This window comes from Lonchura striata, chromosome 3, assembly GCF_046129695.1.
Source record: "Lonchura striata isolate bLonStr1 chromosome 3, bLonStr1.mat, whole genome shotgun sequence".
Classification (NCBI taxonomy): Eukaryota; Metazoa; Chordata; class Aves; order Passeriformes; family Estrildidae; genus Lonchura; species Lonchura striata.
In genome coordinates, this window is record NC_134605.1 from 1,889,935 (window position 1) to 1,916,167 (window position 26,233).

Here is a 26,233-nt window from a genome sequence, read left to right on the forward strand (position 1 = left end):
CAGGGAAGAAGCAGAAGCGGGTGGGAGCTCCTCATACCTGCCTCAGTGTTCCCTTCCAAAGTGCCCTGAGGCAACTTCAACTGTTTTACTTGTTCACTGTCAGTATTGCCCTTTGAATCGTGTTGCAGTGGATGGCAACGCTGCTTTTTCTTTACAGAGGCACCATTGATGTTTTTTTTTTTCCCATCACTCTTAACTTCTTGGTCCAGTTGAGTCATTCAAGCTTGGAAATCTCCAGTGAGTTTGGATCTGGATGTGACTGGATTGATCCATGCTAGTGCCAGTATTTCTTTAGTAGATAGGGGGAGAGAGAAAAGGATAAAATGAAGGCAAACATTGAATTTATAGCACTCCAGATGTCAGAGACATGAACATAAAAGTGCAGATGCCTTATAGGCAGGCAGGCTGCTCAAATGTATGCAAATGGGTGACAAGTTTATGTGAATATGGTTGAAAAAAAAAGAAAAAGCAAGGGGGAAATGCTTAAATAATCCTGTTCTCATTGCTGTAAGCCTTGGTCATTGGGTTTGGTGGAAATCACAAATGTGATGACCCAAAGAAACACAAAGCTCTGGTAAATGTGGCCAGCTGGATAGACTTTGATTGGTCCTAATGTTCTTGGACATACCATTAAAGTAACATAAATTCATACCTTCTAAGTTATGGGGCCTATTGATCAAGCTTTGCCTTGCACAGCAGTATTTAGATTATTCTGCAAATCATCTTCATGGCTAGCCATGAGAGATGGCTACAGTGCCTTCAGTTAGGGTGGTGTGAATGTATGGATTTAAGTGAGAGCAGATGTATTTGCATGTACATTTCACATATGAGCTTCTTGATTATTTGGGGGTAACAAAACAATTCTTTCTGTCAAATGTGTTTCCAACTTGTGAATTAATTATATCTGCCTTCCTGCAAACTGTTTAAGAGCAGCTGGCCTTCCTGGCATTTTTATTAGCTTGCAAAGAAGCTTCTCCAAAGCGTGAAATGCCAAAAGGAAAAACCTCTGGCTAAGTTCTAGCATGGATACATGAATTTCATTGCTGTCTGTCTGCAGCCAGGTGAAAGAAAGAGCCAGTGGTCATCAGTATAAGGCATCTCTCTGTGCAGGACCTTGAATAACTTTCTATGCCTTTTTGCTGTTGGATAAGAGCAACTTAAAATTATAGTAGTAGGCAGCCATAAAGTTGAGGAAAACTGATACAGTCTGGATAATCTGCTGCTGAACAGCTTGTGTGGGTCTGTGTCCAAACCCCATGTCTTTAAATAACATTTCAAGCCAACTAGCTTTTCTGGATTCCTTTGCTTAAAAATCAGATGGAATTTTTGGATGGCAACTGCTATTAATGTTACTAAGCATTGCTCGGGTGTGCTCATTGTTCATTTGTGCAGGGAAAGACCTACTGTATCCATAGTCCCATGATGCAATACTAGAACCTTTTAAAAAGTTATTAAACAGGTTGTAAAATCCCCTTTAAAAATATGCTTCGATTTGTACAATTTTTAGAAATGGCAGAGGGCAAAACCACATCCTTACCCCCATTAAACTCCTGAACACCCTTGCCATGCCACACCCCCCTCCCCCAAAGCCTTAATTTAAAATATCTTGGTTTTGCTATATAGAAAAGGTGAGAAAAACAATACAAGTTATACAGCACACTTACAAATACCAGTTTATATGAGCTAACACTGGCACTTAACATCTTAGATTTTTCTCAGCAATAAGCTACATCTGCAGAACTTATGAGTTGGTTTTATAAAGTTCACAATTCAAAAATGTCTCTGTGCTAAAGGGCTTTGGCTTTCTAGCTCAGGGCAAATTTTATATGCTACAGTCTGTAACCATCTTTTTTTTCTAGAGAAGCATATGCATGGATCATGGATTAAAACATTTTACTGTGTGACATGTGGGTTTTATTATCTGAATAGATCATATCCTAAACAGGTCAACTGCCTCTGATTTAAATGCATGGAGAATAGGAAACAGCATTTATTCATGCAGTGGGTTTATCCTGTGGTAGTGCAGGTATTCTTCAGTGCCAGCCACTACCCAAAAGGGAGAGCAGTATGCTGGGCATCCAAAACCAACATCAAATCTAATCTCATTTCATTTCAATAAATGCAAGTGTTGGTATAAAGAAATAAGCCTCAGCAGTCATTGAGGCATTATATTTGGCATTGTAACCAAGTTTGATTCAGTATTCTCTCTTGTTCTTCCTGTTTGCAAGAACATCTCCTTGACAAAATCTTTCCTGTGCACCAAGAACCATAGCAGAGACCAAGGAGAGTGTGGTATAACTGCACCCAAAAAACAGCAGGTCAGGTGTGCCCGGATGCTCCTGCTACCTCTGCAGATGCTGAAGTGTGTTGTGATTGTGTACAGTGGAAAACACAAAAATTGTGAGTATTCAGAAATCAGAGGGGAAACAGAAGAAATAAGTAGGTATAATATCTGTGAATGGAAACAGTTGTCTCTATGGGACAAAGCCAGGAGGGGTAGTATTACTACTACATATTTATTGTTACAATTAGCTGCTATTAAATATGTTTCAGTATTGTATTATTGTTTTCAGTGAGACCAAACTGACTATTATATAGCTGTGCAACAATTTCCCAAGGGAAGTATGGGGAAGCTATTTACTGATTTGCTTAAATCTCTGTTGAACAAAGCAGTGGGAAATACTTTGTAGGAAATAATCACCCATTGGCAGGAGGCTGGAATAGGTTATGTAATAGGGATTGTATTTCTGTGACAATGAATGATTCTGTTTATACAGTATTCATTGCTGGTCATGTACTCTACACTTTGTTTATTTTTGTCTCATCACAAAATGATAAGAAGATAAATTCAACTGACATTTTTGCCTAAGAGTTCAGTGTTTCTTGCCTAAATTTGTACATGGCACTATCACCATGCATACAAAGTCTTGCTTCTCCTGGAGACATACATTTTTTTCTGCACTGAACCCTTAACAGACTGTAGTATCTATCTATAAAAAAGGGAGAAGGGAGAGGGTCTTGGGAGTTAATGCACTGATCAGTGTGACCTTGATATCTTCAAAGATATTAGATACTAGAACAAATAATTAAGCAGTCCATGTACCATGCAGATAAAAAGGTGATAAAATAGAGTCAACACGTATTTGTCAAGAACAAATAATATTAAACCAATCTAATTTCCTTCCTTCCCAGGGAAACTGGCTTAGTGGATAAGGTGAAAATGGTAAATGTGATACATCCTGACTTAAGCCAGGATTTTTGACACTATGGGAGATTACATTCTCTTGTGTAAACTGAAGAAATTTTGCCTGGATAACTGGGGACAGCCTCATTCTTTAAAAACCCCACACTGAGAAGGCAGGTAGCAGTGATGCCCTGCTAAAAGGAGAATTCACTTTTTCTCTTGAAAAGGCTTAATTTTGGGCCTGGTTCCCATCAATATTTTCATTAGTGGCTTGAATGATGGGATAGAAAGTGAACATGTAAAATTTACACTGAGCAGACAGAAGTGCTTTAGCACACAGGATTAGAAGAACAAATGTACAGGATACATTGGGAAAAATACATCAGTATGAGGGCACTCAGATTATAACTGCAAAATAGTATCAGGGAATCTGTAACTGCATGGGGGCTTGGCATCAGGAGAGAAGATGGAGTTTCAGTGCCTGGAAAGTGGAACAGGAATAAAAGATGAGGTATCAAGACAGCATCTCTTAGTGTGCAAGACATCTCTGTCCAGTGGCAAGAAGTCTGCAGCTGGATTTTTGGACCTGTGTATTTTCACTTCTTTATAAAGTAATAGAGAAAAGTGGGATGTAATGTAGAAGAATGGCCCAGGTGACTTGAGACTTTAGAAATTATGATCTGTGCTGAAAGATTGAAAGATTTGTGTGTGTTTGTCTAGAAAAGGTATGTCTGAGGAAGGGTATAAGTCTTGCAGGCAGCTGCTGTTAGGAAGGGGATGCAGATCTATCAGTCACCGTGGCTGTGGAGCCAAACACTGTATTTTCACACATGTTTAATAGAAGGCTCTCTGTAGAAACGAAACTGAACTCAGATTTATCAGATCAGTGCTTTCCTTGCTCAGGCATGTGAAAAGTGTATCACACACTTAGCTCTCAACAGTGCTACTGACCTGATCTGTGCTTGTTGCTCTCTCTGCCCACATTGCCATTGTGTCTCTGTATTTAATTTGATATTTATGGGGCAGTGTGTCTATAGCCTTGCATTTAGCTGTCAGTCCTTTCACAGGGGTGGAGTTAAAGTGTAGATTAACCTAAAGTGGAGATTAAGGATGTGAGAAAAATCCAGAGACTGGTTTCATCAGTAGCAAAACAAGGGTTTTGGTTGTTTAAAAAAAAAAATCTATATGGATAGGATTGTTAATCACTGGAATGGGTTACCCAGGATGTTGCAGACTCTCTTCTAAAGGTTTTGAGAAATTTGATGGACATATGTCATGGCTGCAATTAAACTTGCTACTGCTTCTATGTAACAAGATAGACTGGAAGCTCTCTTAAGATCCTTTTTAGTCTGATGTCTGTATGATTTCTGTGATGTAATGTTTTGCAGCAATATAATATTTTTTATATCCCTGCAAAAAAAGCACAGAATTGACATAATCCAGGCAGTTTTGCTTTATGTTTAGAGATTAAAATGTATGTATGCATTCATAAAAGTCTCAGGAAAATAAATGCCTGATTTGACTTTAAATAGAAATGAAAATGGCAAGAATGATATGTTGAATAATGACCCTGCAAAAAAAACTAGCTCAGTTCCTCAGTACTAACCATCACAGGGCATTGATTATCTATCATGTCTAGTTTGTGTGATAACATAAGAATTTAAATTGTAGCCTCACCCAGAACAAACACAGATGCATTTTCTCTAGGTGTTAATCTCCCAAAGGCCCACGGTCTTGTAATGTAAACAGACCTTGGAGCCCCAGCCTGGTTCAGTCTGTGTCAAATAATCTGTATTAATAACCTGGGTCAAAACTTCCTTCAGGCAGCCTGAGGGCAGAAGGCATCCAAATCCACGTGCACTGACACCTTCCCAGGAACAAGCCTCTCTCTGCTGGACCCTTGATTTATGGCTTGTGTGTTTTCTATTTGTGAGAAATGTAGTGTTTATTTGACACACGAGGCTTCTGATAACTCTGCTATTGTTCAGCTTCATCCTGCTTCTGCAGGGAATGCTTGCCCTGCCTCCCCCCCACCAAAAAAAAAAAGAAACAAAAACCCAAACAACCTAAGGAAGAAATGAAGGGGAAGGTTGCAAGGAAATCTAATTGCACTCCTTAAAATACTGCTTTGCTTTGGAGTCAATTCTCATTTCAGCCCACAGTCTTTGTGTTTTCTCTGTACTAGAGAATCTCTACCTGACAGTGGTGAAATTAGTAAAATGTTTGTATGAAACTGTTCCCTTTTTTTCCTCCTGTTTCACTACCACACAGCCCCTGCCTCTAAAATTGGAGTATGTGCTTACTAAACCAGTGACTGGGGGTCACTGCTCCGGGTGCCCTCCAGCTCTTCCAGGAAGGCTCCATCCATTGCTGCCATGCTGGCTGTAGGGATCACCTTGGCTGCTGCTGGAGCCCGTTTTGGGAGGACAGCTGTATTCTGGTGCCTGGTTTGTGCTGTGAGTGGCCTCTGAAGGCAGGAAGGCAGAGGGCAGTCTTTGTCTGCTGTGCACAGGGCCTGGGATGCTGTTAATACATGGCTCATGTCCACGGAAAACAATAGCTCCATGAGAGATGGCTGCCTCCCATGGGTGGCCTTTCAGGAGCAGGGAGATTTTGAAAGAAATCTGCTGCTGTGCCCAACTTCCCTTGTGTCCATGCTGCTACCAGAAGCTCCCCCTATGAATCCCTTTTCTTCAGAGCCGAGGCCAAATCCTGCTGCAGCCCATAACCAGAGGAGCGTCCTGCTGGCTTCCACGGGAGACTTGCCTGAGGGTGGCATGAAATGGCTCCCAAACAGCAAATCCTTCCAGCTCCCTCCTTGTGAATGCTGTGGCTTAGCTCCACTGGAATATGAGCCCGCCCTCACCCATGGCTGCTTAACCCTTGGAGATCTGCTGCTCAACCCTTGGAGATCTGCTGCTCAACCCTTGGAGATCTGCTGCTTAACCCTTGGAGTCCTGCTTCATAACCCTTGGAGATCTGCTGCTTAAGCCTGGGAGATCTGCTGCTCAACCCTTGGAGATCTGCTGCTTAACCCTTGGAGTCCTGCTTCTTAACCCTTGGAGATCTGCTGCTCAACCCTTGGAGATCTGCTGCTCAACCCTTGGAGATCTGCTGCTTAACCCTTGGAGTCCTGCTTCTTAACCCTTGGAGATCTGCTGCTCAACCCTTGGAGATCTGCTGCTCAACCCTTGGAGATCTGCTGCTCAACCCTTGGAGACCTGCTGCTCAACCCCTGGAGACCTGCTGTTCAACCCTTGAAGATCTGCTGCTCCTGCTGGTGGCTCCTCTGTCCATGGCCGTGGTGGCAAGATGGGGATTGCTGCAGAGCTCAGTACCAAATGTGAAGTGTAGAGCACTTTCTCTATTCATCATATCAATTCTGTGTTGTTTTATTGAGTCTTTGCTCATAATACAGAGTGCTTGCAAGCCCTGAAAAAACTGCAAGTCCTACCTACTCATCATTGATATGAATTTTAAGGAAAATCCTTGAAGGGTTTGACCCAAAGAAAAGCTTGCATTCATTTTTTATAGTTATTTTTGGCACTGCTTGTCTGACTTCGAGGTATGTGAAATGTTGGCTTTGGTTCTCATGGCTTCATGAGGGACCATGGACATTTGGGAAGAAAGGAACTGTCTGTTAGATTTCAGCTGGAATAATGCATTAAATTTTCAGACTAGGCTTTATTCAAGCACAGTGTTGACAGCATGCTCAACTTGTAGCACTTGGAGTTAGATGGATATTTACCAAAGTAACACATCTTAAACAATTTAACAAAAATGGAAACAAGCGAAAACCTCTAAACAAAACACTTTTCTGACAGATTGGTAGTTACTGGCCTAGTGTGAGTGACTTTGCCCCTTCCTCAGTTGTCAGTGTATTTTCCCCAGGACCTTTGCTATTAGACCCCCAAAATGTCTAGCCTTCTAATTACACAAATAGAAATAAGGGCAGATAAAAGGCATGAGCCTAGAATGTTTTCATTTGTATGTTGCTCCTAATGAAAGTCATGTGTGCAAAAACCTCAGTGATTTTGTCCTGGCTTACTGAAATTAAACAAAGAATGATACCTATTTATAATCCTGAGAGTTCTGCCAGTAATATGTTTTATCACTATGGTTGCAAAAAAACAAATAGCTCCTGAGGAAGTATTTTTCACAAAAATGAATGAGCATAGAAGGTTCCATGGAAAGAGTTGCTGCCTGTGGTGGAGTAGTGGAGAAATGTGAAGCAAGTGAGGAGAGGCAGTTAAAAGCAAAAAGGGACTTTACTTTTATTATGGTGCTGATGTTTACTGTTCCCTTTCATTTCATCAGCTTGGTTTGCAATAACCTTCTGTCACTTACATAGGCTAGTTTTTCTACTGTAGTTTCAGCAGGGAAGAAAAGGGGGATATTTAAAATAATTTTGTTTGTTTGTAATTAGAAAACAAGTAACTTAGTTTCTTTTTCTTAAATTGAATTGATTGCATTTAATAAATACAACAGAGGGCTTACCAAAGTGTTCTCAAAGTAACGTAAACCACATGTACCATCCCACAAAAAAAAAAAAAAAAAAAAAAGGACATAAAAATTGAATTTCTGAGTGGTTTTATGTGGATTAATTTATTGTGGCTAAATGCAACCAGCCTCCTTTGCTGCTGCCCCATTGTGTTCAGGGCTCACCAGCTGGCATTAACTGCATCATGTGGTCCCTAGAAGGGAGTGGCTGGAACACCACAATCATGATAGGGTGAGGCTACAGGTGAGACCACAGCAGGAATCCATCCTCAAACTCCACCTAATCCAGAAATGCCTATTGCAGGCAATATGCTATGTGTATCAGGTCTGAAAAATGTAATATTTCAAGCAAGATTCAGAACTGGTGATCATCTGTTTCAAAGAGCACACACAGAGTTCCTTGGTGGTGGCAGCTGTTTCGGGAAGACTTCTGCAAGCTGCTTGAAAAGTATGACTCCAATCTTTACCAGGGCATCCAGGGTATGAGCAGTACTCATCACCAGTGCTGATGAGCCTGAAGGTGTTCAAATCCTGTTTGTCAAACCTTCAAGGACTCCTCTAGATGAAATTTTCTTTACACTTGTCATCTTGTAAGAAAAGAAAAAAAAGCGGTTTATTCCTAGGGAGGGAAACTTTTAAAAGACATTTGCAGTATTAAGCTTTTTTTTTTTTTTTTTAGGTGCTGCACCTCTTTGTCTCTTGCAGATGTGAAGAGCTGGTTTAGGTCTGGCATTTTCCATAGCCCCACATTAGTACTTTCCTGTCATATCAGGTGTGCAAACCTAGTCTGCCTATTATACAGTGAGCTGTGATTGAATCCTTTATTTATGACTTCTGCCCCACATTGCCTTAATTAGAATGCAAATTAAATGTTTCCTGGAAAGCTGCTGTTTACTTCTGGCATACTTTACATGTTTCATTAGTCTTTGGACCCTGACAGTCAAGTTATGTCAATTTAACAAGTTATCAGTCAGCAGAGCTGCTGTAATAGTACATACACGTGCACGTGGGGCTGCAGACTTGGGTTTGCCTCCAGTGAAAGGTGTTTAAGATATGTTGTCTTGTCTTGTCTCAACAACTGGGCTCAGCTAATTAGAGGTAAATTTTTTTCCAACAGTATAGCTTGATCTTGTGTGTGAGCCTTTAATTTACACTGGTGCTTCTGAATTTGACTTTGTAAGATGTTTTTAACTGAGAAACTCAGTTTTTGCTAGAGAGTAGATTATTTGGCCACTGCACTTGAATAGTAACTGAGCAGTTTGTATCCCTGAGTAGAAGGACATGAGAATCATAGGATGGTTTGGGTTAGCAGGGGCCTTAAAGGTTATCTGGTTCTAATCCTCCTGCCATGGATAAGAATGCCAACCACTAGACTGGATTGTTCAAAGCCCCATTCAACCTGGCCTTGAACACTTCCAGGGATAGTTTATCCACCAATGTCTCTGGGCAATCTGTTCCTCTGCTTCACCACCCTCTGAATAATGGATTTCTTCCTATCAACTAATTTAAACCTGCTCTCTTCCAGTTTAAAAGCACTGCCCCTCGTCCTGTCACTATTTTACCATAAAAAAAGCCCCTTTCCCTTCTTTTCAGAAGCCCCCTAATAGGTACTAGAAGGCTGCAATCAGATTTCCTTGAAGCCACTTCCAGGCTGGACAAGCCCATCTCTCTCTGTCTCCATAAGAGATGTGAGATCCCTTTGGTCATCTTCAGTGATCTCCCCTGAACTCAGTCCAGCCAGGTCCACACCGTTCTTGTGCTGAGGACCACATTAATGACCACATTGAGGTGGATTGCAACTGAGCAGACCACAGATCACAGAGGGTTTTTTTCTGTTTTAACCACGCAGTTTAGCACAGTCTGCATTTTCACGTATGTCCCCGTTTAGCAGCCTTTAGGAGCTGACACTTGAGCAGAGTGGCCGTGTTCAGCGCCTCTCTGGGCGTGAGGGCATCTGCTGAGGTTTGGCAGTGGGGCTGAGCCTCTTGAGTGAGGTTCCCTCACTTTCCTGGCACGGATCCACAGAACTTTGTTAGCACTGTTGTCCTGCGTGGAGCTGCCCTTGTCTCTGCTCGCCTGTAAGGTGGTGAGTCTGGAGGGGAAGCGTGAGGAGCAGCTGAGGTCACTTGGTGTGTTCAGCCTGAAGGAGAGGAGACTGAGGGGAGACCTCACTGCAGCTTGCAACATCCTCACGAGGTGAAGAGGAAGGGCAGGCACTGATCTCTTCTCTCTGGTCACCAGTGACAGAGGAAATGGCCTAAAGCTGAGTCAGGGGAGATTGAGGTGGGATATCAGGGCAAGGTTTTTCACTCAGAGGGTGGTTGGGCACTGGGACAGCTCTCCAGAGAAATGGTTGCAGCCCCAAGGCTGACAGAGTTCAAGAATCATTGGGACAATGCTCTTGTGCACCTGGTGTGATTCCTGGCGTGACCTGTGCAGGGCCAGGAGCTGGAATGCGAGGATCCTGATGGGTCCCTTCCAACTCTATGATTCTATAGCTGTGCAAAGGTTGAAAGGTTACATCTTCTGTTTGTAAAACATAGGGAATTATGTCATTTTGGAGTAAAATCTATTTTGAGGGCATGGTTAAAGAGCAAAACTGGTGGTGTTGATGGTTGGATTTGAGGATCTTAAAGGTCTTTTCCAACCTTAATGATTCTATGATTCAAAAATAAGTGCCACTTTCTTAACCTTTCAGGTTGCTGTGATGAAAGATGTATCTCTGGATGGGTTTGAACCCCAGAGGAAGAATTTTCACGTGAGAAGGAGCTTACACCAAAGTAATGAAGAGTTTGGCCCCTGTCACTGTTATTTTCCTTGGCTCCCACAGTGACAGAAGGGGGTGGAGGGAAGTAACCTATCCCATTTCTGCTTGAAAATATTTAGCTTGAGTGATGTGAAGATTTCAGTAGATCTGTGACAAGATCAAAGACTATAAATTATTTAACAGTGGTTCTACTTTTGTGGAATTATTTAAAGTATCATAATTGCAGCTCAGCTTCCCAGCCTTCATTTTCAAGTCTGGAATTCTGTTGGGAACTATCACAATCACTGAAGAGTATAATATTACAGGCTGGGTATAAAAATATCTTTTTAATGACTAGCAAATTAGTGAAATGTCTTGACCTAAATCTAGACCAAACAGAAGACAGTGTTTTTATGGAGGGGTAAGAAAGACTAAATTGTCACCACATTGTTATTCTTGTTAAATTCTCCACTACTTAAAATGTCAGTTGATTAGATAAAATTTGTAACACTGTGCATCAAGGCAAGTGATGAAGGGCTGTGTGTTACATAGTATCTTGGCATTTCTGCACTTTTGTTTTCCTTTTAATGGTAGCATGCACATTCTGTGGCTGAAACTTGGAAAAATAAAGGCTATTCATTACTTTAGTACTCTGTGAACAATAGAGATCATGAAAGGCATCGCAGGGAACTCCTCTGTGTGTTGGCTCTTCAAGAAGCAAGATGAGCCCTTGGAGGGTTTTCTCATAGGCTCCAAGTAATTGTTGTGTGCATGATCTGCCTGGCTAAACTCTTTGTGTCTGACTTAAATAAGATCTAGAAGAGACAGGAATGTCTCAGTCCATACTGTGTGATTCACAGTGTTAACCAAGTCTCTGTTAGCATAGAAACAGGAATTTATTCTCCAAATTCTGGTTTGCAAATGACTTAAAGGAAACTGAGCCCTTGTGTTCTTGTGTGCAGTCAGTTTTCAGTGGCAAAATGCTCCATTTGATGGATTTTGACCATACAGTGAAGATACCATACAGAGGTTAGGACTCTATTTCCAATTATGTTGCCAATTTTCACTGTGATTTGGGGCAAGTCACTGGCCTTTCTGTCCTTCAATGCCCCCAAATCTAGGCAGAAGGGATAACACTGACTGGTTTCCATGTTAAGCATCATGGTGCTGCAGCTGGGTTTGCAGGGCAGAGTCTTTAATGAGAGAGGGAAATAAGAGTGGTGGTGCAGACAGGCTGTCTGCATTTTGCCTTCGTGCCAGGGTACAATAGATATCTGTGAGGCAGAGACCACTTAGTGTCCTGTGTTCACAGAGCTCCTTATGCAATGAGGGAGCAGCCTGGAACTCTGAGCACCAAAGGGAGCAACAGCAGCCCAGAGATAACACAAGGCAGGAACAGAGGTGGTCTCCATTATTGCCTTCTCCCCACACGGCCCACGGTGCTCTGCGTTGCAAAGACAAATGAATTTGTTCAGCACCTGGCTGCAATGAATGTGATTAGTCTTTAATTAATATTAATTAAAGCATGAAGCATGCATGGGCATGAAGGAGATTCATAAATTAAATGGAAAAGGCTGTTATCTTGAGAATTTGTACCCTGGTAGGACCTGTGTAGCAGGTTGGAAGCCATCCACAGTGAGGTTGCACTCAGTACCTGCGTGGATTGTGGATGCATGTCAGATGTGGGATGTTCTCCCAGGAGACAAACACAATGTGAACAAATCTTTTTTACTGGCAAATGTCATCTGTTAGATATCAGCCTAATTTTTCTCCAGTGACACAAAGCAGACTTCACCCTTGCTGTGTCGAGCATTTAGTTTGGCTGTGTGCAACCTAGGGCTCTGGCTCAGCTGCTCCTTCAGGCTGTGTGTTGACAAACACTGGGGATCTGGAGTCTCCAAGGCCTTTAAGCAGGATTGTATCATGGTGCAGCCATTTCTTTCACTTCTCCCCACTGAATAACATCCTCCTACTCCTTGAAAGTATGGTAGAAATATGTTGCTTGAAGAGTTTACTCGTTCTGTTGCCAGTCCTTGCTGTCTGGATTTGCTGAAGTTGTGCTGACAGACCAGGAAAGGCTTAGAAAAGAACATTAGGAGAATGATCAGAGACCTGGAAATCCTACACACATAATCTCAGTCTAGTTAGTTTATCCAACACCATGACATAATGGTTCCTAGATGTACTTTGAATGAAGAGCTTTTGATTAGTGGATGGGTTTTTCCTGTCCCAGAAAAGGGCTGCACAAAATAGGAAATGAGGATTTTGTTTGGGTATTTTTATTTTGTTTCTATTTTGTTTTGTTTGCTTTCTTCCCCCCCCCCCCCCCCCCCCCCCTTAAATTGTAAGAGTGATTAACTACTGCTTTCCTGAGTATGTGGTGAGGTGTTCATAATTTTCAGTCTTTTGAACTTAAGCTCTTAATTTCTGGAGTCAGGAGAGGGTTTTATGGTCTGTGGTTGTAGGGGCTCATGGTCAAGCGGACTTGATTCTTCCATTTGTGATGGGCTGCAATGAGTTTTCTGGTCCCTTCCAGCACAGTATTCCTAGGCCTGTCTCTTCACACAAAAACCCTATCCTTTGATTTTCAAGAAGAATGAAAATTTGAGTGAAGCAACCACTGACCTTGGATTTCCCAGTATAAGAGCTCAAATGTCCACATGGCCATAAATCTGCAGCTGCACTTATCAAGCTGGGCTTGACAAGTGGTAGAAACTGTCTTTCCCTGAAGAAGCTCCAAACCCTTCTCTTTACCAAGAAGATTTGGCCTGGAGGTCTCTTGGTGAGACTGTGCTGTATGTAAGCAGGCTTTGGAAATCTTCCAGATACATTCCACACTGTACACAAAATAGACAGGGCTGAAATCTCATCTAGTGTGTGTGTCCTGGAATTGCTACTCATCCCTCTTTATAACAAATGAGTGCTGTTTGGCTATAATCTCTCTAAGCTGTAATGCAGTGGCATCCTGGAGTGCAAGAGTCCTATCTTAGATGACTACATTCAAAACATACCCTAGGGACTGTTAGAGAAATTTATAATTGTCCTTTTAGAATCCCAGGATTAAATTCTAAGTGGCAAGCAAATAAATAAACAATGTTTCTCCCTAATGCCTATTTATTTACTGTAGATCAATGGAACATTCAAGGATGAAATTGGTTTTCTCAGAGAATTAAAGATATATTTAAAATAGGCTTTATTATGAGAATTAATAGTGTGGATTCTGGAGGGGTGAAGGGTTAGTGTGAGCCAGGTTATCAGAAAATGTTTCATTCTGAAAGAGCTATTTAGGGATAGCAGAAGAGAAATTCAGCCTAATTTTAGTTCATTAGCTTGACATCCTGCTAAAAGAAGTCTTTGAAATTGCCTACTGTTGCTGGGAACTGGGCAAACAATGTGGAAATGCATTGATACGTGGCACGTGGGCCATCAGATGGGTTTGCAATACTTGTTTGGGGCAGGATCTGCTGTTTGCCCCCTTTCTGTGCCCAGTCCAGAAGAGCAGATGACATCTGTGTGCACGAGAGGTGACCTCAGCAGCTGCAGGGTCCAGCAGCTGGACTGCACCCCACTCTAACCTCCTCTCCAAAATATACCTGGCCACAAGGCAGGTTCCTCCTGCTCTTGGACTAGCTGTGATAATTGTTGCTATTTTCCTTTTCTAGTTTTTACTGGGCTCCTCATATGTCTGAGTTTGGATGGATTCTTTTGATTCTGTATTGCCAAAAGCAAAAAGAACAGCAGCAGAGAGTTCAGGGCTGTTTTAACTAAAGTGCAGCACTTGGAGTGCTGTGGATTGGGGCACTGTTTGTTGCCACCTCATAAAAAAGCCCCAGAGCACTCTTTCTTCATCTTTGGGAAAAAAACCAAACCAAAAACACTGAAAAAACAACGTTAGCAACCACGGAATGAAAGAACAGCCCATGCAGTCTGTAAGAGCACAGTTGCACCACAGCCTCAGTAACTGCCCAGGTGAACAAAAGACCTGGGAAATGAAAATATAATATTGAAAATATATTGTGTTTGTATAAAACATTTTATTTCCTCTCTTTCTGGTTGCTGCTTTCTGTGGTTTCTGAGTGAGCTGCAGTGTTCTCAAAGACTGACAATGTTGTAGCTCTATTGACCAAAATGTAGATTTCATTGTAGCCTCTGCTGATGAGAGAATGAAGTGTATTCTGCATTGTACACATGAAATCTGTAAGGGTGTGTGTAGATTCTCAGTCTTCTATGCGCTGTATGTATCTTCTTTACCCTTACAGTTTTTGGTATTGTTTTTCCTACACATCATTGTTTTTTATTTAGTTCCAGTTCTACTGCAAGATTTACCAAAGCTGTTTGTTTCTCTGATGTGATGGTGGTGACACCTGAATGTTTCACTTGCAAGGCTGTAAAATCCTCCTGTTGAAGGTGTGTCTATAGTATTTCTTTCTAGTGCACAAGGAGTGGAATTTAAACCTGGAATTCTTGTTCTTCCAAGATAGGGGAGAGCCTGTTACAGCACATGAGAGGCTGTACCAAGACATGAACATGGCAGGACACGAGGGAAAGTTCCTTTTGATTAATTTTTTAACATGGTCCTTTTTTTCTAAGTTAAAATTTGTGTTGCCCAGGAGAGGCAATGATTCCTGCCAGGCTACTGTGTGCCACTCCAGGTAGGCAAAGTGAAAGAGTTAAATGTTATTGGAGATCTGTGACTCACAGGCAAAGTGAAGGAGTTAAATGTTATTGGATATCTGTGTGGAAGAGAGGGATGGCAGTGATGGAAGCAGCTATGAGAAAGAATAACTGGGATATTTGGTTAATGATGGCTGAAATCTGAAGAGGAAGGAGGGCAACAAATTTGAGTACTAGATAGTGAACAGGAGCCTGAAAGAATGTGGAAAATACGTACAGTGGCAAAAAGAGACACTGCAGAGGTCTATAAATGATGCAGGAAATTGTGAAGGCTAAAATGCAGTTGTGGGACTGATTATATATATGTGATAGACTTAAAAATATCTCACAGGTGTCTGGAAAGGTTATGTGAAAAAGAAATTTTGCATGATAGGACTAAAAGGCATTGCTAATTGATAACAATAGGCTCTGCTTTTGAAAGGCCATGAGAGTTTTGAAGGATGGGAGGCATGATTGTGGGCTTTCCAAATGAACTCTTTGTGCTGGGGAGAGGTGAAATATTCCTCCACATTTTGTTGGAGGACTGGAGTTTTGGGGTTGTTGTCAGGGAAATGCTTATGGCTATAAATTGCATTTGTTTTAATCTCTCTTTAATTTAAAAACGCTTTGTCCCGTTTCTATATTAGTCTTACAGTTCTTGCTTTAGGCTTATATTAAAAGTTGGCAGTCTCAGCTGGAGGAAAACTAGGGGATAGGTCAGATGCTAATTAATTTCATGCTAATTGTGCCATAATTTGAAATCTAGTGGATTAGTTTTCTGTGGGAGAGCTGAAATACATGGAAAGACAAAAATGAATAAGGATAATTAATCTCTGTAAAATTGCTTGGGATGCTTTAAGAAAACAGGGTTTGTTGTTGTTTTATTTTCTGTTTGAAATGTTTTAAAGGCGCCTGTGCTGTGGGTTATAAGGAAGATTAATTTCTGCTGAAAACCAAGTTTTTGTTCCTGAAACACCTAAAAGAAATACTTCAGTGTCTGGCTAAGCTGTTGCTGAGGGTTACCTCCTCACAAGATGAGTGTTTAGTACCATGGGAGGGTAGTCCAGACCTCAGAGCTGAGTGCCTGGGTGGGAGAAAACAGTGCTTGTCGTAGGATCATTGAGGTTGAAAGGGGATCTTGAGGATCACCTGGCCCAAAATTTTGGCAAAAGCACAGTCTAGACTAGGTGGCCCAACACCCTGTCCAGCTGAGTCTTGTAAGCTGTCTATTTATTTCTTTTCTAGAAGTGGACAAGGCTGGAATGGACAAGGGATGGATGCCAACCACTTCTCGCTCTCTGCATTTCCCTCCCGCCGAGTCTCCAGGGGCTGGTTGGAGAGCTTGACTTGGAGCCAGGCTGGGGGGAGTAATTTACTGCTGGCCTCTAATGGCTATAAATTACTACATGCCCTGGGGATCTGCAGCTATAAAGGTAGAGCTGTGACTCAGAGCTGGGTCCCATGCTCACCACCTCTAAGGTCGTTCTCTTACACATGGAGCACCAAGCTCTGGCTGACATCAAAAAAACAAACTTCCCTGTGTTTCCAGGCTGGTCCCATACAAAATATCTCTGATTATTGGGGTTTTCTCCATACGTATTGTGAGTCTACTCAAGTTCAGCAATGTAATTCTGAACCTCTGGAGAGCAGTGACTTCCTGAGAAATTGTCTCTTGCTCTGAAATCCAAGGAGCTCCAACTCTATGAGGAGGCGGAGAGCAGTGACACAGGTTTCACCACTGAACTTCTGTTTTGCTTCCTGCTTAGGAACACCATGCAGAAGTTCAAAAAACATTGCAAAGCAGAAAGCTTTATGATTAATTGTGCCTGGTACAGGTATCATTTAAACATATTGACTTGTCTGAAGTAAGTGCCAGACAGTGCAATAGGGGAGACAGGAAGTGGCTGGCCAGGATTGCTGAACCAAGCTGGAATAAGGAGTGAGGGAGAGGAAGCGCATCATCATTTAACTTTGCTTGGCAGCTCAGCAGAAAACTGATGCAATTGCTGATGGACACTGATATCAAAGGGAGAAAAATCATGACAAATTCTTTGTGCTTTTAAAATTAATGTAAAGCTAATCAATAGCTTGACTTGGTGCAATATAAAAATGTAGTACTGGGACCTCCATTAAAATGATTTTTCTTTAAACCTATATTCTGGGATTGCTATTAGAGAGGCTTTATAGATAATAACGGCAGTTAAAAGAGAGCTTTCCAATTCCCACCAGGTTGTTGCATTTCACAGCAACTAGTCTGTAGCTGTGCTGGGAACTAGGTAATGTCAGCCCTTGAAAGATTATGTTTTCTTTAGAATTTTTTCTTTACAGGCCAGTGGGTTATTAGGAATATTTAAGATAGCACTTAAATAGGGTCAGGGATGGAGAGAAATAGAAACCATTTGACTGTACTAGACTCACTGTACTAAAAGAGACTTTGGCTGGTTTTTTTCCTCTCACATCCCCCCCCATCCAGAAAACTGTGACCATATGAGAATCTGTGAGCCCCAGTTCAGAATCCAATCAGCTGCTTTAGGTTTCTGATAACAGATCATATTGTATTGAGGTCTCTCTTACCTTTGATAACCCTTGTGTCTAAAACCAGAATATGTGTATTTTTCTCAGCTTAGTGGGTGTGTTTTATCACCCTGTGCTCACATTCTTCACTCTATCACTCAAGCTGGTCATAGCTGTTTAATGGTTATGACTGTGCCATCTGTAAATGTGTTACATGGTTCACTGTGGTCCTGCTCCGAGACGTCTGTCCCTCCTAAATCCTGACTCTGTGGGTGCTGGTCACAGAGACTCAGCACTCCTAAAGACTCCAGAGTTCCATGATGCTGGCTGTGCTGAAGCCAGAGGTGAGCCTTCTGCCCAATGCATTTCTCCCTCCTCCTTTCCTGAAGTGCACTGGACGCCATGAAATCGCAGCTATGCAAAATGTTTGCACGAAGAGTGAATGTTGTGCAACTTGGTGAAATTTGCATAGTGTGGTTTTGGAAATTTTTTTTTTTTTTTTTTGGTCTATGCAGGGCACTATTCCAGGTGTGCTGGTTTGACTTTTCTTGTGTGAGCGGCCTCTGCTCTGAGAGAGCTGCAGTGTTTGCTGGGCTTACCTTTAGGGTTCATCAGGCTTGCCTCTTCTATCACCTCGAATATGATCTGAGCTTCCCCATCATCTCAGATTAAATCTCAGCTTCCCTGCACTGCTCTTCTGAATCCTAGTACTCCTGTAGAATTTGCCAAGTCTGAATCATGGTTCTGTGGCAGCTTCTCCACTTCACGTTTCAGAAGTTCAGGGGAGATGATTTTGTGATTTGGGGTTCCCTATTTTCAGCAGCTGTCACCAGTGTCTGTGTGGGTGAGATAAAGTTGCAAAGTGTTTTGGTGCTGCATGCTGGCCTTCTCCTGAGCTGGTCCTGGGAGCTTTGTGATGGTAAGTTACAACTTCATCAGGAATGCTTACAGTATAACTTCACTGCAGTTCCCTTTTGACAGCAGTGGCCACAAATATGATGCCTCCATAAATCTGCTTTTCACCTTAGTAGGAATTGTTGCATCTACTCAGGCCATGACATTGCTAATAATCCATAATATGAGGCTGAAGCAAGTCCAAAGGATTGCCTTGGTGTGACTCTTAAATATGGCATAGGATTTGTGATTCAGCTCTTAGGATTACATTTACACAGGTGGGGGCATGGGAATAAAGGGAACCTCCAAAGCTTAACATGAGCATCTGGATGGGATGGTAATGAAGTTTCACTGTGGGAGAGATTTTGAAGGCATGGAGATGGCATTGTGAGCTGCTCTGAAAGCTGCCGATTGTTGTCAGTATGTTGACAATTATTTTCAATTTGTTTTGTTTTGGTTTTTAATTGTGAAAATATTCCCAGAAGCTTAGTAAATGAGGACGTGTTCTTATAAATATTGAGCTAAAGTGTAAAAGCTCACATGGCCCAGCTTTGGTTATGAAACCTACTTTTGCAGTTGGTGTCATTCTGCCCCTTGAAGGCCTGTGTTCAGAAGTGGTGCCTCTAGTAGTAGGATGAGGGTATTTATCTCAGCCTACAGTGAGATAACGCTTAGAGTATGCTTCTTTTAAAATGCACATGCAGCCTTATAAATGGATTTAATCCCACTCCAACACATGGCTTTGGTTTTGGACATAGGATGCCAGAAAACAACAATATATTCTGTATGATATTTATAAGCTGCATGCAAAACTGCTGAACCAAAAAAACCTAGCCTTCACAAATTAAGATCAGGATTGTGCTTGCAGACGTGTTTTGTAGTTAGTTTTCTTTCATCTCTTAGATACACTCTTTTTCAAAGATGATGGAGATTGTTGAAACTTCTGGTTGTTCATTGTGTTCAAAAATTGTTTTTGAAATACCACCTTGAGTGGGTCTAAGAGATTTCCTCCTCCTTTTGTGCATGACCAAGATCAAAATTAAGTGACATCCTCACCGTTGTTTAATTAGCTATTCCCAATAGTGTAGTGGGGACATGGCAGGTCTGGGTAACCATCCCAGAGCCAGTTTCTGAAAGCCAAGTGTGCTCTGACTAGGGCTGAAACAAATGGAAAGTTTTTAGTTTTTTGCTCACATATTTACAAGACTCTTATGGAAAATGTGGAACTTGTACCCTTATGTTATTTACCTGCTAATAGCATCTCTGTTCTTGCCTGTACAGTGAAAGACAAAATAATGAGCAAAGAGTAGACTAGAGGCTTGAATTCCACTTGATTTCTTGATGACTCCAAGGAGCCCTCCAAATGAGTACTCCAAATGAGTACTGCTTAGAGAGTAAGTTACCCCTCATTGTGAACATAAGTGGCAGAATTTAGCTCTTTTGTTTCTGAAAACCCATGTTTCTAACTCTATGCATTTCAATTCTGCAAACCATTTATCATGGCTAAAGAAATTAAACTTGCAAGAATGGTAACTCTTGCTTTGCTGCTGATAAAACTACTACAAATACTTTTTTAATTGCAAAAATAACTCCTGATGTCTTGTGCAAAGCAACACCTTGATTTACACTCGTCCAAGATTCAAAGCATTCAAACTAATCTGTGGGAAGGAAATACATTAAGAGAGGTTATTAGGAATTCCTCTCCTTATGGGTTTTTCCATGTCTTCTGTGGTCCATCTGTGAAATGGACCATAAGGGGGAAGCACAAGGAGTGGGAGATCCACATAGTGGGAAGACAAAAACAATGAAACCTCAATGAATTGATGATGAAAGGAAGGGAAACAAAAAGACTCCAAAGTGAGCTGTGGGTGAGCTGGGGGAAAAGAAAGGAGAACATAGTGTCTGAATGCCCAGAAGAAAAGAAGGGGCCACAGAACTGATGGCCAGTTAAACAAAAATGAGGAAACAAATAAATGCAGAGATCAGCAATAGGCTGATGTAGTTTGCAGCATGCAGAATTACAGAGTGTGCAGACAGGAAAGGAATATGTTTTGCCTGTTGTGTTTTTATTGAGTAGGACCTTGTCCTGTTTTCAGCTGGGACGCAGGTAATTTTCCTCTTAGCAGCTGGTACACAGCTGTGTATTGGGTTTGGGATGAGAACACTCTTAGTGCACTGATGTTTTGGTTGTTGCTGAGCACTGCTTGCCCTAAGTCAAGGACTTCTCAGTGTCTCCTGCTCAGCACTTTAGAAGCAAAACAAAGGAGGGAGCACGGCCAGGACAGCTGACCAGAACTGGCCAGAGGGATATTCCATACCACAGAGCATCATGCCCAGTACACCAGCTGGGGGAAGCTGGAGAGGGGCTGACCACTGCCTGGGTTTTGGTCAGTTGGTGGTGAGACATTTTGCTGTGCATCACTTGTCTATCTTGGTTTCTTTTCATCTCTCTCTATCTTTTTTTTTTTTTTTTTTTAATGTGTGTGTGTGTTTTTTGTTTTTTGTTTTGTTTTTCATAATAATATAATTATTATTATTATTATTAGTGGTAGAACTAGGTTTGGTATTTTTTAAAACTTTGTTTTAATATTAAACTGTTCTTATCTCAATGCATGAATTTTTCTTTTTTTTTTTTTTTTTTTTTTCTTTCCCTAATTCTCCCCTTCCCACTGGGGGAGGGAGTGAGCAAGCAGCTGCTTTGGGACTCAGTTACTGGAGGGTTAAACCATGACAGACCTTAATCTCTGAATGGTTTACCTGTCTTAGTGGACCAACTGGAGAAATTGGGTGTGATGCAGACTGAATGAGAGGGACAGCATATGGCTCTAAATTTGCTGTACTCCTTCTGCTTCATGTCAATGCCACAGAATAAAGTTTTGTATTAGGGAAATTGGGACCTCCATTAAAAATGTATATCACGTTAGGTGATATATTACTCTTCCAAACCCTCGTCACGAACATCCAAAAATAGCTTGCCATGGACATGTAAGGCAGGTCATAGACTCTGGTGAACAAAATTTAGTGTTCCATGGGGATGGGGAGAAATGCCCTAATGAAATCACCAGCCTTGAACTAAGCTGCTTTTCTTAGGTGGCTCCCCCAGACCTCAGTAAAAACGTGTCTGTGCAGGTTCAGCCAAGCTGCCTGTTGAATAGTTTGGCCAAATGCAGGAAGCAAGATCTTTGACCTTCTGCAGTGTCCTCATTGTAGACGCATGCATATAATTTCCAGTAATTTAACAGGAGCTTTAGTTTGAAAAAGATTTGGGTTTTATTACTTTCATTCATCATCATTAACTCATGCCATGTGGCGGAGAGGAGGGAATGACATATTTCCGCAATTAGATTCAGTATTTTGCATGAAAAAATGAGCTGTTACAGCAAATGCTTCTTTTGAAATAGGGACTAAAACCAACGGAAACAAAAGTTGTGATATGTGCTTGGAAGACAAGAGTTAAAAAAGGATATTTTTACTATGAAGTCTTCTTTAAGTTGTGGTTAGAAAGGATTTAACCTTCTAACCTGTTCCTACTGTGTACTTGGCTTATGTTCAAAAAATGTTTTCATCCAGTACCTTGATGCACTTCTAATTTGTCTGTTACTAATGTGTTCTATTTCTGCTTACTCTTAAAAGGTTCACTGACTTTGTCTGCTAAAAGTACCTTTATGTAGGGCTGCTTCAGTGTGCAGGGGGAGTGTGAAATTTCATTTGATTTTAAGTTTTTGTGGGTTTGCTTTGCTTGAATTTTGATTTAGCTGAACCCAACAACTTAACACAAAACACAGGTAGGAAAATCATATTTCCTATGGTACGGAATGCAAAAGGGATTAGTTCTTTGGAGTGGCTTGCTTTTGGGCTGAGGTGCACTTCAAGCATTTTGCTACACTTTATTTTTTAACCCTTTGCTGGGCAAGGGCCTGATCCTGTCATGATCCATGATCCATGATGTCAAAGGGAAGTTTTCCATCATGGGAACAATGTGGGGCCTGACGTAGGTAATGAAACCCAAAACCGGGCAAGTTTGATGTGGTTGAATGTTCCTGCCAGCATTCCTCACGACTGTGTGTGTGACACATGCTCCCTTGATAATCTAAAGAAGAATATGTGGAGAGCCAAACATGTATTTTATTTTACAGAGCAGGCTGCATTTTCCGTAATTTGCCTTTTCTCCTTGTATGCATCTCATTCTTGTGGATGTTCACATGAGCCAGTACTCCTGATAGCTTTTCTGCTTTCCTTCTTGGAATGTTGGTTTTCTTTTCTGCATGTTCAATTACATGTGCACATTCATCTATCATTAGTTCCTCTCCACTGGAGGATATTTTACAGAGCTCTTTATGCAGCATTCATAATATTCTCATCCTTGATTTGGATTTCTTACTGACAGAAAAAGTTCAATCCTTTTTGCTGCTGTTTTATTCATTTTATAGCTTTATCTAGATAAACTATTTGCAAGTTCTATAGTGGAATTTTAGTACTTTGGTTGAATTTTCCCCTTCTAATTCAATTGTGCATTGAATTCTGTTTAAATTTATATTTATTTGTACTGGTTTTAAGGCATTTAAAAATGTAAGGACCTCATTTATCAGGATTTCTCTACTGATTGCATTCTTACATTGTTGTCATAATTCTCACTGGATTTTTTTTTGTTGTTGTTGTTCTCTCTCCTCTCTGGAAAAATGATTCTCATTGTTTGATTATGCTTGCCAGCTCATTTCTGTTTCAGGAGAGAAAAAATGATCCTTTGTGTTACTGTATTACCTATGTTAGTAGTGCGAGTGTATGTGTCTAGCTGTGGGTGATGGGGAGATGTACAGACCACTGTAGTCTCTCCTTGCACCAGCTGCCCTCCAGACTGTTTTTGCTAGAATATGCACCATGAGAAAGACATTTATTGAAAATGTCACCTAAACTCCGTTTATAACATATTTTCTTGTGACCTCAGCACAGGCACGAGAGGAAGAATTCAGACCTAGTTTGATTTCTCTCCTCCATCTTTTGAAGAGCACGATGCCTGCCTGGCACTCTTAGGAAGGTGAAAACTTGTCATTTCCACAATGGGTAAGTCTGAGACCTTAGCTCTTACTCCTCATTTCAAACACATGCAGAGGTCAGCACAAGACTACTGGAGTAAAAACTTTCTGGTTTGGATGTATTTCCACGACAATATACTAAAGTGCAGCCTCTAACATTTGGCATAAGTGTCAGAGAAGAAACTACACCAATCATTTATTTCTTTTACTAATAATTCATCTGGCTATTGATCAAGGTTGAGTTTGGCTCCAGCTCTGCCCTTCAGCAGCTTTTTTTGTAAACAGGTTCTTATATTCATGAGTCAGGGTTTGACATTCCCACTCTGTGCAATAAATTACACCTGTGTTTTCAGTACCATGCCAATGCCTGGATTTAGTGACAAAAGGAATTTGAGCTCAACTTTTTATCTTGGAAGGCTTTGTCTTTTCCATTACTCAGGTTCCACACTGAAACTTCTTTCTCTCTACCCCCTTTAGTGCCTTTACAGAAAGAAGAACAGAGCGAAACAAATTCATTTCCCATCTTTGGAAATCTGCGTTTTAGTCTACCTTCCTAAGTTTTTGGGGTTAAATTTTAATTAAATTTAAAGGTAAAATGTGGAAGGGTCACAAGATTACTCATATAAGAAATGTATCCATACAAACAAATAGACTCTCTACACTCAGGGAGATTATTAATATAAGGTGAATTTACAGAAGAAATTTTAGGATCAGGCCCATGATATGAAATTTGATTTAATTCACTCATACATAATGATTACCCACAGCTCTGAGCAGATGTAGTAATGACTACAATTACTTGCAGATCATTTTTTACTATGATTAAATCTGTACATTATATTATTCTTGAGGCAGCAGTTTTTAATATTCAGCTTGTTCCCCTCCCTCATCAACATTGGAAACATTGACTGTATACAAGCTTAGAGGCAAATACCCAGTTCAGCAATGAATAACTTTTTGCCAGGAGCAAGTGTTGGTTTGTGTTGGATCCTTTGGTGTTTTCATCTAATGATTCAATTTCAGCTTTGGAGCATCAAAATTCCACTTGTGTGTGTGTGTGTGTGTTTGTTTTCAAATGTATTTCCATTGTGAAGCCCCCGTCCAGCTTCAAGACAGAACTTTCACAATAATGTTGAGTGTGCAAATGGAGCTGTCACATGTGATGTGTCTCAGTGATCAGGGGCTGAAGCAATGGAGTGACCAGCACCCTGACCTGGGAGTTGGTCATCCCTTAGGAGCTTTCAGCTGACTCAGGTTGGTTTTGCTGGAGCTGGCAGATTTCCACTCTTGGATCTGCCTGAGTTTCTTTGTGTAAGCCTCGAGAGGTCTACAGACTGCCCTTTAATTTGTTCTTTTTTATGAGATCAGGAGTTACTTTGAGAGCAGAAAGACTTGACTTGTGTTAGGGAATGCTGAGGATATGCCAAAGGTGGTGGTGGGCATATGACTATTTGTCTTATGGTGATGGACAGGACTATTTGAACAGGTCATTTACCAAATGTTTGCCATTCATGTGTGATAATTGTCTCATCTTTTATGATATAGAAATAGACCAAATGGGGATAAATATAACTGAACATTAAAAAGTCACTTTATAAGCTTGATTGTTCCATTTTTGGTAAAAAAATCTTTTTGATAATTTGAGAGAGACCAGGTTAGAGAAAACCAGAAGGATGTCATTGTCTGTGGACTAGCTGAAGATTTTCTAATTAAGAGAACAAGTTTCACCAGCCACCTCCTCCCTCAGTGTTTCCATTTCAACAAAATAAGGCTTGTCAAAAAATACTCACCACTCTTGACTGTGGTTCTTTATCCACCTAGGGAGGATCACTGCATCAGACAAAGGCATCTGTCACAGTTCTTGTCATCTGTGTTTGTTTCTGGATTTGTATTTCTGATGAAAGCCATGACAAAACCTCTGATTATGATGAGGCAATTTTTAAAAGCAATGAATTGGTTGGGAGGTGAAAACTTGTTTGCCTGTAGAATTTCTACTCAGCTGGGTGACCAGGAAAGAACCTAAGAACCTGTTAAGGAACATTTTATTTCATCTTGCTTCATGGCTAGTACTCTTGATTTCTAGTTTGCAGTAAATTTTAGGAATGCTTTTGATTGCAGGAGATGACCTAAAACAAAATAGAAACAGAAAGAGGAAAATAGAAAAAAAAAAAGACTGATTCACAGTAAAATGCCAAACTGTATGTGTAGAAATCAATGCTTTGCATGGAGCAGCTGAAAGGAGTGTCAGTACTCTTAACAATTATATTTATCTTAATGATTAGCTGCAGTAACACTCAGGAGCAGTGGACTCTGCATTGATTACAAGAAAATGATGCATGTTGCTCGATGCAGATGAATGATGTTCCGGAGTGGCAAGTTGATGTCTTCAGATTGAACAAAGCCCCTTGTGTTTTATCAGCTGGCCTCTGGTCAGAAAGGGTTCCTGTGATCTGCAGTGTCTCGAGGTGTGCTAATAGCGAGGTGGGTAAGAGCTGACATGATACTCAGGGTTTGGTTTTATAAAAAGCCATTGACCACTTTAAGGGACACTCTTAGCACTCTAGGCATAACTGCAAACCTGGAGACCATTTGTCATAAAGATTATTACTAGGTGGTTAAGCTCTTGAAAGGCTACCACTTGATGCAAGACCTTCCCTATAAAAGCTTGGCTATAGGTCGGTAATTTGCCAATATTCCTGGGTCAGGAGA

General features: G+C 41.1%; 1 long non-coding RNA gene across 1 annotated transcript in view; it reads left to right on the forward strand.

Moving 5' to 3' along the window:
* LOC110484889 (uncharacterized) overlaps positions 1-23,455 on the forward strand; it is a 191,824-nt gene extending 168,369 nt beyond the window's left edge. Inside the window, exon 14 of the long non-coding RNA XR_013339571.1 lies at positions 23,437-23,455. This is a non-coding gene — a long non-coding RNA (uncharacterized LOC110484889). The remainder of the gene's footprint in view (positions 1-23,436) is intronic.
* The last annotated feature ends 2,778 nt before the right edge of the window (positions 23,456-26,233 follow it).